The 18,660-nt window shown below is 38.1% G+C and overlaps 1 protein-coding gene across 3 annotated transcripts in view; it reads left to right on the top strand.

The window, feature by feature from the left end:
* Positions 1 to 18,660, top strand: part of JAK2 (Janus kinase 2) — a 265,376-nt gene that overhangs the window by 66,567 nt on the left and 180,149 nt on the right. For 2 of the 3 annotated variants that reach the window (XM_057547975.1, XM_057547978.1), the window contains exon 2: positions 2,970 to 3,023. The exons of the other annotated variant lie outside the window; for it this stretch is intronic. The gene's annotated coding sequence lies outside the window, so the exon portion shown is untranslated. The remainder of the gene's footprint in view (positions 1 to 2,969; positions 3,024 to 18,660) is intronic. 3 annotated transcript variants of the gene reach the window in all.

Raw genomic sequence — 18,660 nt, 5'->3', positions numbered from 1 at the left:
GGCTTTCTCTCTCAGTCTATTATAGTAGCACAGGTGTCGTGGGCCTAAATTCTGTGTTTGCTGTGCCTATCCTGCCACCCCTGACTTCCCTCAGCTACTTTCAACCGGGGTTCCCCCCTTCCGCTCCTGTGACACCTTAGGCATGCGTCTTTATGGTACTTGTTTAGGTCCTTGTACTTGTACAGTACTTGTAGAGAGTCGTGTGGGTAGAAAGGGCATCTCATTGATCTTAGGAACCGAATATGCCCAGCATGTAGTAAATGCTCAACAAATGCTTGTTGAAAGAATGAATGGATTCTCTCACTCTCTAATGAAGCCTTCCTACCTGCAGGAGCTCCACAGTACCCGCTGCATGATTGTCGGGGGGAGGGGGGGAGGGGGGAGGTAGTTGCCTGAGTGAATCTGGGCCACTGCAGATTTTCTGCTGCCAGTACCTGTGCCTGAAATTTCTCCCTTTGTTTCTATTTTCTTTGACTTAAGACAAATAGAAGCTTTAGTCCCACTTAAAATGCATATGTCCTTTGAAGAGGTAACTCTTTAAACTTTATGAAGATGTAAACCTCATTCTAAACCTTACAATTTAGTGTAAGTCCACTTGTGACCTCCAGTACTTGGAAGAGGGTTTGTTATAGGATACAGGAGAGATAGAATGAAGATACCAACAGCCTGAAGAAGGGGGCAGAGAAGGGGCAGCTGGGGATACAGAGGGAAACCTCTAAATAATTTAGTGTCATCCTTACCAGACTGGTTTTTTATGTTTTTCAAAAGGTTCTTTGGGTTATGCAATAAGAAGAAAGTCCTAAAAGCATCTTCCTTTCCAGGTTTGGGCTTTGTAACAAAGTCCTTCTAAAGATAATGCCTGGGCCTTTGATGTCTAATTCTAGTTGAAAAGAAAAATGATGTGAGGAATGACTCTAATGGTGGAAATTGCATGTCAGTAAAGAGGACAGAGCTATTAGAGTATGGGGTAATTGGGGAGACAGAATGGCCTTTCTGATAGCTCTTAAATTGTACAAAGTCAATGGCAGTTAGCTTAATCTGCCTGCTTGTAAGATCGGCCCTGGATAATGTCGTGACTTACTGGTGGGAAATAAGTAGAATTGTCTTGGTTTGTCTGGGACTGTCTCCATTTTAGCACTGAAAGTTCTCCATATCTTGGGAAACCCCCAGTACAGGTCAAACCACAGCATTTGGTCACTCCAAAGGACTCAGATGTGAAGGTGCATTATGGTCTCTTAATTTTAACATTAATACAGCTTCTAACTTGGTCTCCAGTACCTGTGGGAAGAAGATACATTTTTAAATAAGTAAACAAGTCACACAGTTTGGGAGGATGTCAGCTCTCCTATCTCATTTTGATAAGGCAATCTCATAATCAGCTGAGAACTCCCAAATGTGGCTATAAAAATAACAACAGTTACATAATTATACTTACCTGGTTTAAACCACTAATAAAACATTGCCAAATTTTAGCTTAGTGTGTGAAGATAATTATTTTTGTCTGCAAAGATAAATATCTGCAGATGAAATATCTTCATCTGCAAAGATGTTACATTACATGCACAAGGAGAGTTTTATTTTTCTGGCTTTGCATACTTTTGTTTTAATTACGGCTTCTATCATTTTTCACCACATTAACAGAACACAGTTGATTTATTGTTACAGGATATAATTTCAATGGACACCTATTGCTTTTGTTTACTGAAAGCACTATACTGTGTTATTTATTTTTAAAAATATATTTAATGAGGCATCCTTTCATTTATAGCTCACCTGTACTTAATATAAACGTTTAAGAGTTAGTATCATTTATAGAGATCTAAATATATAGAGAAGAAATAGAGAGGGGAGAGAGAGCCACCAGATGCCTGCTGCCTTCTAACACCTAAAGTGCTACATTTATTTATTATGTGAATATAGAGACAGTAAGACTATTCATGAATCACAAATCCATAATATCCACCAAAGCCATGCATTAAAAACAAATCAAAACACATTACTAAATAACTCTTGGGTTAAGGAGAAAATCAAATGGAAATTACAAAACAGGTAAAGATGAATGGACACAGGAGCATTACAAAATCTGTGTAAAATCTTTACAGAATCTGTGGTTTATAGTCAACATGCTACCCAGAAGGAAACCTATAGTGTTATGTATATAGAAAATAAGGGATATTGAAAATAAATTAAGGGGACTTCCCTGGTGGTGCAGTGGTTAAGAATCCGCCTGCCAATGCAGGGGACATGGGTTCGATCCCTCGTCCGGGAAGATCCCACATGCCACGGAGCAACAAAGCCCATACACCACGACTACTGAGCCTGCGCTCTGGAGCCCACGAGCCACAACTACTGAGCCTGTGCACCACAACTACTGAAGCCCGCACGCCTAGAGCCTGTACTCTGCAACAAGAGAAGCCACCTCAATGAGAAGCCTGCGCATTGCAATGAAGAGTAGCCCTCGCTTGCCACAACTAGAGAAAGCCTGCGCACAGCAACAAAAGTAAAAAATAAATAAATAAAATAAATAAATTTATTAAAAAAAGAAAATAAATTAAGCAAACTTTCAAATCAAAAGTTAACCTCCTAATTCAGCAGTCAAACAAACAAACAAACAAAAACCCCAAAATGAACACAAAAGAGAATAGAAAAATGTAAAAAATGTAATGGCAGAAAATAATGCAATAGAAAATGATAGTAGAGGCAGCTGAACTTGAGAAAGTTCTCTTTTACATTAGAATCTCAGCTGCCTGTTCTCTGATTTGGATACTCACCTCCCGGCCCAAGGAATATGGATTATGGACATTGAAACAGAAACAGAAGGAAGAGAGCAGGAAATCCATGATTACCTTTTTCTGGGAGACTGCAGAGGGGAGAAGAATAACTAACATTTACTAAGATATATGTCAAACATTATGGTATGCAGGTTATATACATTTTTTGGTTTAATAATATATCTTACTCATTTACAGATGAGAATATTGAAGCTCAGAGTGGCTTAGTAATTTCTTCAACTTGACCAGACAGTAAGTAATGGTGCTTGAACTTGAATTCTAGAAGGGTTATTAATTGGAGTTTAATTTACCACGTGTTGTCAGTTAAAGATGCCATTGGTTTTAGAAACATCTTGTTTTGAAAACTCGTATCTGTCTGGGAAGGTCATGGGGCTATCAGTCATTCACATTTTAGAGTGAAATGGTTTAAACAAATTGCTTTCCTCTCAACACTTAGCTGAGGTTAGCTTAGCTGTATTAAAAGAATGGGACATTTGAAATGGTTGGAGAGGGAGGAGTAGTGAAGTAGGAGTGGTCCTGCTTGGAGCTTGAGGTCTGGATGAGACTGTAAGCAAAAGTACAGAAAGGGAAGTGGGAAGATGCCAACGATAGAGTCTGACTATTTCAAAATTCTGGCTAGGGTCAGCCCCACCCACAAGAAGAGCAAGACAGGTTCTTCCTCTTCTCTCTCCTTTACAAATCAGTCCCTATTCCTGGGACAAGAGGTCCAGGTCCAAGGGCTGCTCTAGGGAAAATAGAGTCAGAATGGACTTTAGAGGCTATGCATGCTACTCCCCATCAGGCTTCCCCCACACCCATACGGTACCCCAAACTATCCCTGACATCCTTGCTGGACCAGAGTGATAAGAAACTTGCTTCCTCAGAGGACAGCTCATATCCACTTTGAGTTTGAGCTTATTGTTAGAAAATCCTTCCTATCATTAGCAAAAATCTTGTCTCCCTTCAGCTTCCCCTCATTGGTCTTACTTCTGCCCTCTGGAATTGCCCAGTCTATGTGGTATTTGTTCAAATGGAATTTGATCTGTCATGTACTGTTGTTTTTGGCTGATTTGCTAAGTTGATTAGATTCCTCTATAAACTCAATGTTTTGGATCAAGGTAAATGTGGTAAAATGTTCTAGCAATTATTTTTTCAGAAAGACTGCCACTGCTTTCTTAAAATAAGAATGCTCCCAATTTACAGGTTCATTTTATGAGAACAGGCTTATATACAAATCCGTAGACTAACCCACATAAAGCATCCACATAAAAAAGAAACAATCAGTATATTTTTCCTGTTGAGAGGCACTGCCTGAAAACTACCTCTGTTCTTGTGTGGCAAAGTAAAGTAACTAGATATTGAGAAGAGATCATCTAGTTAACCAGCTTGGGAAAATGTTCCACTTCACTTTTGATTTTAAAAAGTAACAATTAAAATGATAATGAGGTACCTTTTTTCTTCCATTCATTTAGCTACAAAACAAAGCAACACCCATAGTAATATTTAATATTTGTTGGGAAGAAGTAAAATTAGTACTCTCATCCATTACCATTAGTATTGCAAAAATCTTCTAGAAATCAATTTAGTAATATCTATGATTTAAAAATATCAGATCCTTTGGCCCAGTAGAATCTTCTGGGAAATTGTACTAGGGAAATAATCAAAAGATTTAAAAATATGTGATGAAAATTTGCAATCTGTTACAGAACAATTATTTGTAATGGCGAAAAATTGTTCACAACGTAAAAATCCAACAATAGGAAATGGTTAATTCGATTATGGCATATCCGCTCAGTGGGAGATTAGTCAGCCATTACAAGTAATGATTACAAAAACAACACTTGGTGTAATCCAGATAGTCCTAGAGGAAAAATCTTAAGTAAGTCATTGGGGTGGAAGCAGAGAAATGCTGAGACTCACTAGTTTGTAGCCACATAAAAAATTCTTGCAGTATATAAAAAATCACGTATACAAAGAAATACACTGAAATTATTTTTATGATAGAAAGATGAGAGAAGAGTTTTTTAATTAATCAAGATAATGACCCAATGCTTCATTTTTAAACCAAAAAGTGCTGTATAAATTAATTTTCATCTGGACTGTTGCCAAGAACTGCATCACTAACCTTGAGCAGCAGAAATATACAACTATTACTATAATCTTTTGGGGGATATGTCAAGAATATAAATGTGAAAGCCTCTCCCTGAAAATAAGCATCTTAGGTATATACCCAACCCCTTATTTCTTCCCGTGCTACTCCTCTAACAAAACTGGAGGAGACCACAGAGTAGAAAAGGAGCTTTTCCAGAAGCAGAATTTTGAAGTATCAATAAGATGCTAACAGATAAACCCCTTCTCCTCTCCTCTAGGATACCCTGCTTACTGCACTGAGCTCTGGGAGGAAAAAGTACTAATGTGGCTAGTTACAAATGAAGGAGAGGAAAAGGGAGGAGTTGCTGGGAGAGTAAAACACTCCGGGTCCTCTGACACCTAGAGGAAAATTCAGAGCTGGACTACATTGCTGATTCTTTGGCCAGTGGAGCAGAAGGCAGATTGCTTGGTTAAATACAAACCTTCTTTCCTGCTCTTGCTGTTTCTATTGGACTTTTACAGAAGCTAGGATTTTCACACATTTTGGCTGACTTCTTTATTCTGTTTTTCTTCTCCAACTTTATTATGGAAGGTTGTGTAGTGTTTCCTGTTTGTCTGAGGTCCCCATTGGTAGTAGCAAGAAACACTAGTTATTGGGATGTGCTTAATTATTTGAGTCTCCAAAGCTCCTGGTCATTGCAGATTGTGGGACCAAGAGTTAACACAAGGATATGACTGTCAGTCAGTTTTCAGATACGTGTATGCCACTGGGCACACCAAAATGTGGGATATGTTAGTCAGCTGTTGTTACACTAAAGCTGAGTAACAGCCTCACAACTCAGTGGCTCATAAAAAACAAGAATTTATTTTCCATGTTCATGGCTCATAGATGAGCTAGCACTGCCCTGTTTCTGCAGGTCAGCTAGGCTTGTATCAAAGCTTCAGGTTGGGATCAACTGTGCTCCATGTGTCCTCAAAATCCCATTAGCTACATGAGGTACATTCTTTTCCTGATGGATCGCCAAGCACAAGAGGCAGGCCAAGTCAAACCACTCATTTAGGGCCTGTACTCACATTTGCTATTATTCAGTGGCCAAAGCAAGTCACATACATGACTATACCCAACGTCATTGGGATGGGGAAATAACTCTCATTAGATGTTCATATGGCAGAGGGAAGGGGTGAAGAATTGAGAACAATTATCTAATTTACTATAAGGAACAATGTGTAAACAGATTAATTCAAATACTTCAAAAGGAAAACCCACTGACTTGCAGAATAAATAGCATTATTGCCATGTGTGAAAAATATTCCATTTTTCTAATTAGACTAATGAAAACAATAAAATATCTCAGTTACCTCATATTTCTTTTAAAGAATGTACAGGCTCACTACATTTTAATGACAATTCCTTCTTACGACTATGTTGGGTGTCTGGCCAAGTAGGAATTGGTTCACTTGTAGGTGAGTTTCTGATTTTGGATTTTACACACACACACCAACCCACCCACAAACACACACACACACACACACACACACACCACTTGTTTTTAGGAGTTTGTAATCAGTGAGTAAAATGTGCCCTGAAAGGAAATCACTTGGTAAGAACTGCTATATGGTAAGAAAAGGTGACTCAAGAAAAGAAGTTCCTTGTGGTTGTAAACTTTACTATGTTGTGGATCTCTACAAAAATAAGCCTTCTTTTAAAAAAGAAGCTGATTTAAGGCAAAAGTTTTAAACTGGAGGTTTCTGTTTTAATTTTTCAAAATGAGAACACTTCTTAGGAAATTTTTGTATTTGTTTTAGTGTAAAAAGCAAAGGCAAGGGATAAATAAAATCTGAGTTCAAGCTAGATAAGTTGCAACAACAACTATATTTATTTATTATTTTTTTTGAAAGGTAAATTCTTTTAAGATATTTTATTTATTTATTTATTTATTTATTTAGGTTGCGTTGGGTCTTAGTTGCAGGCACATGGGATCTTCGTTGAGGCATGCGGGATCTGTTTGTTGTGGCGTGCGAGCTCTTCCTTGAGGCACTTGGCCTTCTCTCTAGTTGTGGCGCATGGGCTCCAGGGCACATGGGCTCTGTAGTTTGCGGCTCTCGGGCTCTCTAGTTGAAGCTCAGTAGTTGTGGCACACAGGCTTAGTTGCCCCGCAGCATGTGGGATCTTAGTTCCCGACCAGGGATCAAACCTGCATTCCCTGCATTGGAATGCGAATTCTTTACCACTGGAGCACCAAGGAAGTCCCGCAACTTTAAACTCTAGGGAAAAAGAGCTGATAGCTCTGAGTAAAAGCAAGTAATAGATTCAAGAAAAACTGGTTAGGGAATTTTTTTTTGTCTGATTTTTTAAATTAACAGCGGCCTTTCTCCATGTTTTTCCTGTTTTTTTAGATTCAGATTAGAAGTTGTATAGATATGAGGGATTAGAGAATTGGTCAATAGCAGAGAAAGATGGAGTAATTTCAGTTTCAGAAAGTTCATCTAGCTTTGCCTAGATGGATAAATGGGGACACTAAAGCATGAGTCTGACATTTCTTGTCCCAGCTTAGTGGACTTCCTCCTGAAATGGAACTGGCACTTTAAAGCACATCTCTTTGCCTTTTTTCTAAAGAAAAAGGAAATTCCATATTCTAATTAACCAGCAATTATCCCTCATTAATGAAGAAAGCACAATTTTCAACACTCCCACTACTTGGCACTCTGGAAGCAATCAAGTGAGGCAAGATCCCTATAGCCTTAAGGGCTTCTTTTTCTTGAACAAACAAAACTAGGGTAATTTAACGAGTAATAGCAATCATTTTTTACAATCAAAAGGACTGCAGGATTTGATTAATTCTTTGACTAATGCATAAAAGTAATATTTATGCTTTTCCAAAGGCCAGTATCCAGCATGGACTAAGAGAGGAATGTGTTTTAATAACGTCTCAGCAGAGTTTTATGACTTTAATTTTTTAAAGTGTCTTTATATCCATCATTCTATTTTATTTCATAGTATTTTGGAAAGTGAGTCAGGCATTTTAATAGCCATTTTAAAGATATCTCTAATAGGTTACATTTTCTAAATAAAGTGACAACTGCTTAGTACTAGCGCTGTAGTCGGAATGTGAAGCTCTTGAGGACATCTAAACTCTGACCCCTGAAATTCATATACTGCTCTATGACTGCTCAAAGAAAATGTGCTTCAAGTAATTTATCCTTACTAAAATGATTTAACTGTGACAGTAAAGTTCATTTTCTCATGTGTTTAACATTTCAAATGGATTAATTGTTTAACTAGAAAGTTGTATTCCACTGATTAGTATAGGATGAAAAAAACACCTATTTGTTTCTTCCTCAAGGAAATGTAGGAAGTTTTAAAAATATGAAGTACATTTTTTTGTTTAAGATTAATATGCAACGTTATAAATAACTTGAAGAGTCTTCCAAAGTTGCAACATCTAAATTCAATTGTGTGTTTCCTATCAGGCTTTTTTATACATAGTTTTTTTCCAACATTTTATTAGGAAAATTGTCAAATATACTGAAAAACTGAAACATCTACACGGTGAATTATATATACTCATCAACTAGATTCTACAATTAGCAGTTAATTTGCTTTATCACATATTTATCCAACCATCTATTTATTGATCCCTCCATCCATCAATCCATCTTATTTTTTGATGCATTTCAAAATAAGTTTAAACATCAGTATACTTCAGCTAGTACTTCAGCATACATATTATTAATGAGTTCAGTATTTACTTATGGGGTTTTTTTTGAGGTAAGATTTACATATTGGGAATTCACCATCTTAAGTGTACCACTCAATGAATTTTGACAAATGCATATACTTGGGTAACCTAAACCCCTGTCAAAATATAAAATATTCCCACCTTCCCAGACAGTTCACTCATGCTTCTTCTCAGACATCCCCACATACCTATCCCTTAAAAGGCAACCACTACTATAATATTTTTCAACACAGCTTAGTTTAGTAGCAGTATATAAGCGTTTCAGTTGTTATACATCTTCACTGATATTTGGTATTGTCAGTCTTTTTATTTTAGCCACTCATGCATTTAGAGCAGTATCTCACTGACTAATGATTTTGAGCACTTATTCATGTATTTATGGCATTCCTATATCTTCCTTTGTGAAATCTCAGTTTAAATCTTTGGTCATTTTTAATTGGGTTGTTTGCTTTTTTAATATTGAATTGTAGGATTTTATATATTTTGGATAAATCTTTTGTTAGGTATATGATTTGCAAATCTTTTCTCCCAGTCTGTATCTTGCCTATTCATTTGCTTAGCAGTGCCTTTTGATGCAGAATATTGGTTTACTGGTTTATGTAGATCTTTCAAATGTTGACACATCTGATTATACAAAATTTTAAAAATGACATTTATTAATAGCGCTATCAATCTTATCAGAAAAGTTTTTAAGTATTGAAAAGCTGTCAAGCTAATAATGTTGGCAGATACTAGGGTTCCAAAATTCAAGAAAATGTTTGCCATTACCTAATTCCAAATAACCATAGTTTATTAGTCATTCTTTTTTTTAATATACAATTTTATTTTATTATTATTATGTTTTTGGCTGCGTTGGGTCTTTGTTGCTGCATGCAGGCTTTCTCTAGCTATGGTGAGCAGGGGCTCCTCTTCGTTGCGGTGCGCGGGCTTCTCCTTGCAGTGGCTTCTTTTGTTGCCGAGCACGGGCTCTAGGCACGTGGGCTTCAGTAGTTGTCCCGCACGGGCTCAGTAGTTGTGACATGCGGGCTCTAGAGCACAGGCTCAGTAGTTGTGGCGTACGGGCTCAGTTGCTCCACAGCATGTGGGATCTTCCTGGACCAGGGCTGGAACCCATGTCCCCTGCATTGGCAGGCTGATTCTTAACCACTGCGCCACAAGGGAAGCCCTGATTTCTTTTTTGATGTAAGCATTTACAGCTATAAATCCTACCCTAGGTCGGGCACCCCCTCCCTGGCTGCTGCCCCAAATCCCAGGGAATCCCTAGCTACCAGCCAAGGTTCTGATGGCCTTGGTAGAAGAGGGATACAACTATTTTAGATTGACAGAAAAATTGAGTGGAAAGTACAGAAATTTCCCATACACCTCTGTCCCCATATAGGCACACAAAACCACCCTATTATCAACATCCCACACCAGAGTGATGCATTTGTTACAATCAGTGAGAATACATTGACACATCATCACCCAAAACCTATAGTTTACCCTAGGGATCACTCTTGGTGTTATACATTCAGTGGGTTTGGACAAATATACAGTGACATATATCCACCATTTTAGTATCAAACATAGTTTCACTGCTCTAAAAAAATCCTCTATATCTATTCATCCCTCCCCCTACAATGCCCTGGCAACCACTGATCCTTTTATTGTTTTGTCTTTTCCAAAATGTCATATTGTTGGAATCATACAGTATGTAGCCTTTTCAGACTGGCTTTTTTATTAGTAATATTCATAGTAATAGTAATTTCATTAGTAAAATTCATTAGTAATATGAATTTAAGTATCCTCCGTGTCTTTTCAAGGCTTGATAGCTCATTTCTTTTTATCACTGAATAATATCCCATTGTTCCAATGTACCAGTTTATTTACTCATTCACCTACTAAAGGACATTTCGGTTGCTTCCAAGTTTGGGCCATTATGAATAAAGGTTCTGTAAACATTTGTGTGCAGGTTTTGGTGTAAATTTTCAACTCATTTGGGTAATACTAAGAGTCATGATTGCTAACTATTTGGTAAGTGTATGTTTAGTTTTGTAAGAAAATGCCAAACTGTCTTCCAAAGTGGCTGTTCCATTTTGCATTCCCACCAGCAATAAATGAGAATTTCTATTGCTTCACACCCTTGCCAGTGTTGGGTGTTGTTAGTGTTTTGGATTTTGGTCATTCTAAAAGGTGTGAGTGGTATCTCATTGTTGTTTTAATTTGCAATACCCTAGTAAATCTATGTGTCTTTGGATTTAAGATGGGTTTCTTGTGGACAGCATATAGTTGGATCTTGTTTTTGGTCCACTTTGACACTGTCTATCTTTTTTTTTTTTAAACATCTTTTTTGAAGTATAATTGCTTCACAATGGTGTGTTAGTTTCTGCTTTATAACAAAGTGAATCAGCTACACATATACACACGTTCCCATATCTCCTCCCTCCTGCATCTCCCTCCCTCCCACCCTCCCCATCCCACCCCCCCAGGCAGTCACAAAGCACCGAGCTGATCTCCCTGTGCTATGCGGCTGCTTCCCACTAGCTATCTATTTTACATTTGGTAGTGTATATATGTCCATGACACTCTGTCACCCTGTCACATCTCACCCCTCCCCCTCCCCATATCCTCAAGTCCATTCTCTATTAGGTCTGTGTCTTTATTCCCGTCTTGCCACTAGGTTCTTCATGACCTTTTTTTTTTCCCGTAGATTCCATATATATGTGTTAGCATACTGTATTTGTTTTTATCTTTCTGACTTACTTCACTCTGTATGACACTCTATCATTTTTCTATTATTGGATTGGACTTTTAATTTGTTTCTAATTTTTTGCTCTTTTAGATATATCTACAAGGAACATCTTTTGTACATAAAGCTTTTATCATTTCATTGGATTCTTTCTTTAGGATACATTTCAGAAGTGTAGTTACTAGGTCTGCAAGTATAACCATTTTAACATTCCTGATACTATTACTAAATTGTCAAAAGGATTATACCAATTTGTACTCCAACCTCATAAGTAATTTTAAACTTTGAATTTTTCTGCAGTGGTTCTGTAACTGACAAAAGACTTTTCGAGAAGTAATATATACTTTTACTTTCCCTTAATCTTTTAGAGAAGTGCTTCTCAAACTGCAGTGTGCCTAAAAGTTACCCCCAGATCTTGTTAAAATGTGAAACCTGATGCAGTACATCTGTGTGGAGACTAAGACCATGTTTTTCTAACAAGTTCCCAAGTTGTTCTGATGCTGCTGGTCTGATCCCACTGTGAGTACTAAGGCTTGAGGCTTAAGCTGTGACAGAAAAGGAAGTAGGAGAGCCTTTCCTGAGTTTTAAAAAATAAAGCAAGTTTGAAAAATCTCACTTAAGAAAATGTTCCAAAGAAAGTAATCTCCCCAAATTATCTAAATTAGTTTGAAGATTAGGAACAGGATGGAAGTTTGTTATTGATATTAGTAAAGGCAAAAAAAAAAAAAAAGAAGTAAAATTAGACATAGTGCCTGTGGTTTTGACTAAAAAACCCAGCTTGAGAGCTCCTCTCTTTAAGGATTATGTTGAGGCTTAAAGCCTGATATTAAAATTAATGTTAAATATAGTCTTTTATCCAGATAAGCAATATTTTCAGTTTTGTCATTCATGTGCATAGACCTCTTTGGTATCATGGATTTCTCTGCGGAAATTTCACATAGTATACAAATGTGTCTAAGAATATCTTTTCCATATTAAACACATGTTCATCAACACCTTTATTTTTCATTAGGTCAATTTTAAAGATTACTGCTAGTCTAAATAAACTCAAATTTCTTAATAGTTATTTAGATATTTACTCAAGGTATACAACCCACCCTCACTCAAGACATTGGATAATTTAATCATTTACTTAATGTCCTGGAAAATAAAGGATAAAATTATGTAGAAAATTATTTTAAGTTTATATAATTGAGCCTCATAATTTATTTATCCATTATCATCATTAACATGATAGAGGAACTTTCTTTTTTGTCCTCCCTGATGGGAGTGCTGGAAGAGTCGGGTAAAAGAGTTCTGGACATGCCATCTGGCTTTTCTCTATCTCAAGTCAATTCAATAAGTATGTATTGAGAGAGTTTTTATTGTTCTAGCTTTGTGAGAACTACAACAACTATAAGATAAAGTCCTATTCTTCAGTTGCTTCCAAATTACTTTGTGAAATAATTACCATGTATTCTTGTTCAGAGAGAAACTTGGCAAACAAATCACTGTGACAGTCCACCTTTCAGTATTCTACAAGTTGTTTTAGGTTGGGATTTATATGACGCACTAGAGATTTCAAGGTGAAAAAAAATTGAATGCCACTCTTTACTAGCCATATTTCTGATCACAAAAACAAATGTCAAATGTTCATTCAAGAAACAGCTGTCTTTAGATGCTCAGCATAAGTAGGCTTAATACTATGTTGCAGTGGTGAGGACAGATTCCCCTGTAGAGTAATATTTCTCAGCCTGTAATTTATGCCTCTTTTAATAAACATAACATTCACACACACACACACACACACACACATATACACATACCCAGTGAGGTTCTGATACTAACCTCCTTTCCCTCATTGACAAGGGTCAGTCTAGAAAGTGCTGAACCAAGCATGGTATGATAATAATGGTTTATTTCTTCAGTAGCCAAGAGGCCTGACTCCTTGAGGATTACATATTATGATCAACTATTTCAAACACGTAAAAAAATCTAAGTAACTGCATCTAGACCTAATTTCAAGGGCCATGTCAATATTGAGTCATACCCTTAAAGTAGTGTTAATTTGCTGGTATTGGCATTGATACCTTAGAGTTCCATGTAGTACAATGCATCCCCCATGTTTAGATGATAAATGAAGGTGAGAATGCTTTTGCTCTATTTTAAAATGTGGTTGATGATTCTATGGAAGGTTCTGCTTCTTTGTTGTGCTTTTAATTATTTTGTGGTTCCTTTTCCAGGTACTCCTAATTTTTACCTTATAGACCTGGACCTACATAGGCAGGGATGCTGGGGATTCTCGTGCTGAGGCAGGCAAGGTGCTGAAAGGTGAAGGAAATGGCAGAAGGGCTTTGTTAGAGTAGGTTCTGGGGAAGTATTTTCCAAGTTGAGTGGCTATCTTTACACAAACTGTGTGTTCTCCGTCTGAGCCTTCAAGCCTTTTGAGGGCTGCTAAATGAATTGGGCTTCACTCTATGCCACAGCTATAGATCTCCAATAGAGCAGAAATATTTAGGGATATTGCTGGCTATGCAAGGCTCCAGAAATTGAGTATGAGTATTCACGAGTATCTTTTTTATGCCTGCTGGATTCCTATATCTTATGGGACAGGAGGTGGTGAGGGTGGTTTATCAATTCTAGTCTAATATTATGAATTTCACCTTAATTTGAGATTGGGTTTATCAGCATCATGTAAAGTTGTGTTTCAACTCTAGCTGTCCATTGGGACTAACTGGGAAACTGTCAAAAACACCAGTGCTTGGGCTTCTCCCTAGACAAATTGAATCAGAGCCCCCCGGGGTAGGGTCCTCAGCACTGGTATTTTTAAAAAGCTCCTTAAGTGACTCTCACATGCAACCACACATTAGGAACATTTAATTTAGAGAAATGATTCTCCAACTCAGCTGCACATTAGAATCACCAGGGGAATTTAAAAATATCCAGATACTCAGGCTTCACCCTGGGCCAACTGAGTCAGAATCTGTGGGAGTGAGACCCAGGCATCAGTATTTTTTGTTTACTCTCCCCAGATAATTAAAATGTGTGGCCAAGTTTGGTAACCTTTTGAGAACATCCTCCTCTTCTCCATGTAAACTAGTTCATGCCTAATACGGATATGCCCTTTGCTCTGAATTAATTATATCAGTGCTTCTCAAACATATATGTTCATACATGTTTGTTCATATGTTCATATATGTATGTTCATATATGTTCACATGTTCATGTATGTATACCTTGGGATCTTGTTAAAATGCATATTCTGAATCAGCAGGGGTGGCACTGAGATTCTGCGTTTCCAACGAGATCCCAGGTGATACCAGTGCTGCTGGTTACGTGGACCACACTTTGAGTAGCAGTGAGTCTTGCCATTGTATGGCCATCTGGATGAACCTTCAATTAAAAAAATAAAAAGATAGAATATAGGATTTTATATAGAGGTCTGTACTTTAAGATAGTTAATTATAATTAATTAGCCTACACTTAAAATTCTGGTAAATGATATTTTATTTGGGATACTTAATTAAACAATTAGGGAAAAATGTGTTGTCCCAGATAACATTGAAATGTTTCCGATAGAACCACTTGTCAGACCGGTTTTAAAAAAGATTCAAGCATTGGGTGGTTCAGCGTACTAGAGCAGTGGCAAAGTTCTTTAAAAATTTATCTGCAAAACCCATTGTATAAAGCAGACATAATAATTATACAAATTTTACAATGCTGTTTAAATTTTTTTTGTTTGATGGGAAGATATGCCACTGTTTCTGGAAAGCCTGAACCGTTTCCATACAACCTCTGATCCCTCTGAGCACAGACTGGAATCCTTTGATTCAATGTACAGAGAATACAAGAAATCTATTATGAGGAATTCAGTTAGACTTAAGTGGAGCATACATTTGGAAATCTTCATTTATATAATAGCTTGTAGCCATTAGGTAAATTTAGTTGTTCGTGATTTATTAAAAAAACTTTCATTGTTGACTTTTTATGAGTCAGCCATAATTCTAGGAAATGGAAATGCCAGTGAGAAGATCTATTCAAAATTAACAGAGAAAATAATTTTTATTCCCAAATTGAAATATATGTGATTATACAAAAATTCAGAAGAACTTGCATTAAAGTACAAGGTGAAGCAGCAAGCACTGATGTAGAAGCTGCAGCAGGTTATCCAGATCTAGCTAAGATGAAGGTGGCTACACTAAAAAACAGATTTTCAATGTAGATGAAACAGCCTTACATTGGAAGAAGATGGCATCTAGAACTTTCATAACTAGAGAGGAGAAGTCAATGCCTGGCTTCAAAGCTTCAAGGACAGGCTGACTCCCTTGTTAGGGGCTAATGCAGCTGGTGACTTTAATTTGAAGCCAGTGTTCGTTTACCATTCTGAAAATCCTAGCACCCTTAAGAATTATGCTAGGGACTTCCCTGGTGGCACAGTGGTTGGGAATCCACCTGCCAATGCAGGGGACATGGGTTCAAGCCCTGGTCCGGGAAGATCCCACATGCTGCAGAGCAACTAAGCCCGTGTGCCACAACTACTGAGCCTGTGCTCTAGAGCCTGTGAGCCACAGCTACTGAGCCTGTGTGCCACAACTACTGAGCCTGCAGTGTAGAGCCCACAAGCCACAACTGCTGAGCCTGCGTGCCACAACTACTCAGGCCCGCACGCCTAGAGCCCATGCTCCGTAACGGGAGAAGCCACCGCAATGAGAAGCCCATGCACCACAATGAAGAGTGGGCCCCGCTCACCGCAACTGAAGAGGGCCCGCACGCAGCAGTGAAGACCCAACACAGCTAAAAAATAAATAAATAAATATTTATCTCTCAAACCTATACACTTAAAAAAAAAAAAAAGAATTATGCTATATCTACCCTGTTTGTGCTCTATAAATGGAACCACAAAGCCTGAACAATAGCATGTCTGTTCACAACGTCATTTACTGAATACTTTAAGCCCTCTGTGGAGACATACTGCACAGAAAAAAAGATTCCTTTCAAAATATTACTGCTCATTGACAATGCAGCTGGTCACCCCAGGAGCTCTGCGGTACAATGAGATTAATGTTGTTTTCATGCCTGCTAACACAACATACATTCTGAAGCCCATGGATCAAGGAGTCACTTTGACCTCAAGCCTTATTATTTAAGAAATACATTTTGTAAGGCTATAGCTACTCCTCTGATGGATCTGGGCCCAGTCAACTGAAAACCTTCTGGGAAGGATTGACCATTCTAGATGCCATTAAGAACATTCATGATTCATGGGAAGAGGTCAAAATATCAACATTTACAGGAGTTTGGGAGACGTTGATTCCAACCCTGATGGATGACTTTGAGGGGTTCAAGACTTAAGTGGAGGAAGGAACTGCAGATGTGGTGGAAGTAGCAAGGGAATTAGAATCAGAAGTGGAGCTTGAAGATGTGACGGACCTGCTGCAGTCTCATGACAAAACTTCAATGGATGAGGACTAACTTCTTATGGATGAGCAAAGAAAGTGGTTTCTAGGGCTTCCCTGGTGGCGCAGTGGTTGAGAATCTGCCTGCTAATGCAGGGGACACGGGTTCGAGCCCTGGTCTGGGAGGATCCCACATGCCACGGAGCGGCTGGGCCCGTGAGCCACAATTGCTGAGCCTGCGCGTCTGGGGCCTGTGCCCCGCAACGGGAGGGGCTGCGATAGAGAGAGGCCCGCGCACCGCGATGAAGAGTGGCCCCCGCTGGCCCCCGCTTGCCGCAACTGGAGAAAGCCCTCGCACGAACCGAAGACCCAACACAGCCAAAAATAAATAAATAAATAAATAAATAAATAAATAAATAAATAAAAAAGAAAATCCTTTAAAAAAAAAAAAAAAAAAGAAAGTGGTTTCTTGAGGCGGAAGCTACTCCTGGTGAAGATGCTGTGGAGATTGTTGAAATGACATCAAAGGACTTAGAATACTATACAAACTTAGTTGATAAAGCAGCAGCAGGGTTTGAGAGGATTGACTCCAATTTTGAAGGAAGTTTCACTGTGGGTAAAATGCTATCAAACATCATTGCGGGCTATAGAGAAATAGTTCGTGAAAGGAAGAGTCAATCAATGCGGCAAACTTCATTGTTGTCTTATTTTAATAAATGGCCACAGCCGTCCCAACCTTCAGCAACCACTACCCTGATCAGTCAGCAGCCATCAACATCGAGGCAAGATCCTCAACAAGCAAAAATATTACGACTTGCTAAAGGTTAAGATGATGGTTAGCATTTTTTAGCAATAAAGTATTTTTTAAATAAGGTATGTACATTGTTTTTTTAGACATAATGCTATTGCATAATTAGTAGACTACAGTATAGTATAAGCATAACTTTTATATGTGCTGGGAAGCCAGAAAATTCATGTGACTTGCCACCACAGCCAAAACATCTCAACATCTTAGAGGTATGCCTGTAATCGTGAAGCACAAAATATGAGGAGGGACTGTGTGAGAGAAGACTCCTCGTGGCTGCTGAACTCAGACTAGGTCAGCAGACGATAGCTCTCCAAAGCATGAGGCACAGGCAAAACCTGTTTGGAGTATAGTCAGCCCTCTGTATCCATCGGTTCTGCATCCGTGGATTCAACCAACCGCGGATTAAGAATATTAGAAAAAAAATACCAGAAAGTTCCAAAAAGCAAAACTTTAATTTGTCACGTGCAGGCAACTATTTACATAGCATTTACATTGTATTTACAACTATTTACATAACATTTAGATTGTATTAAGTATTATAAGTAATACAGATGATTTAAAGTATACAGGAGGGTGTACATAGGTTATGTCCAAATACTCTGCCATTTTATATAAGGGACTTGAGCATCCACAGATTTTGGTATCCGAGGGTGTCCTAGAACCAGTCCCCCTTGGTTACTGAGGGATGACTGTAATAAGAATAGAGCTGGAAAACTGACAGCAGAAGCTTCCCTGAAACCCTACTACCTTCTATAGTTCTACCTCCTCTATTTCTAGGTCACTCTCTCAGGTACCCTAACTCCAAGAGTCCTTCAAACAATCCCCTACTGGACAAACCACTAATTCTTTTCTGTTGCTCTCATCTACGTCATATCTTCACTTCCTTGCTTACCGAATTAAAATTCCATGATCAACTATTATAATCAGTTATTTGCATACACCCTCAACTTCCTTGCCTCTTTTTCACTTCCTCTTACTCATCCAGGAAATCTCCAACACTGTTTTAATTAAGCTTTCTCTATTCTGAACTTTGTCTCATGCAGCTGAATGTGGGTGGAGAAAAACCCACAACCATGCTGATGAGTCTAACTTCGAATTCTTGCCGTCTAGTGGGCTCTTAACACTGCCTGGTTTTCAAACTACATCT

This window comes from Balaenoptera acutorostrata, chromosome 6 (assembly GCF_949987535.1).
Source record: "Balaenoptera acutorostrata chromosome 6, mBalAcu1.1, whole genome shotgun sequence".
NCBI classification, from domain to species: Eukaryota; Metazoa; Chordata; class Mammalia; order Artiodactyla; family Balaenopteridae; genus Balaenoptera; species Balaenoptera acutorostrata.
This window is presented reverse-complemented; position numbering and strand designations above follow the sequence as displayed.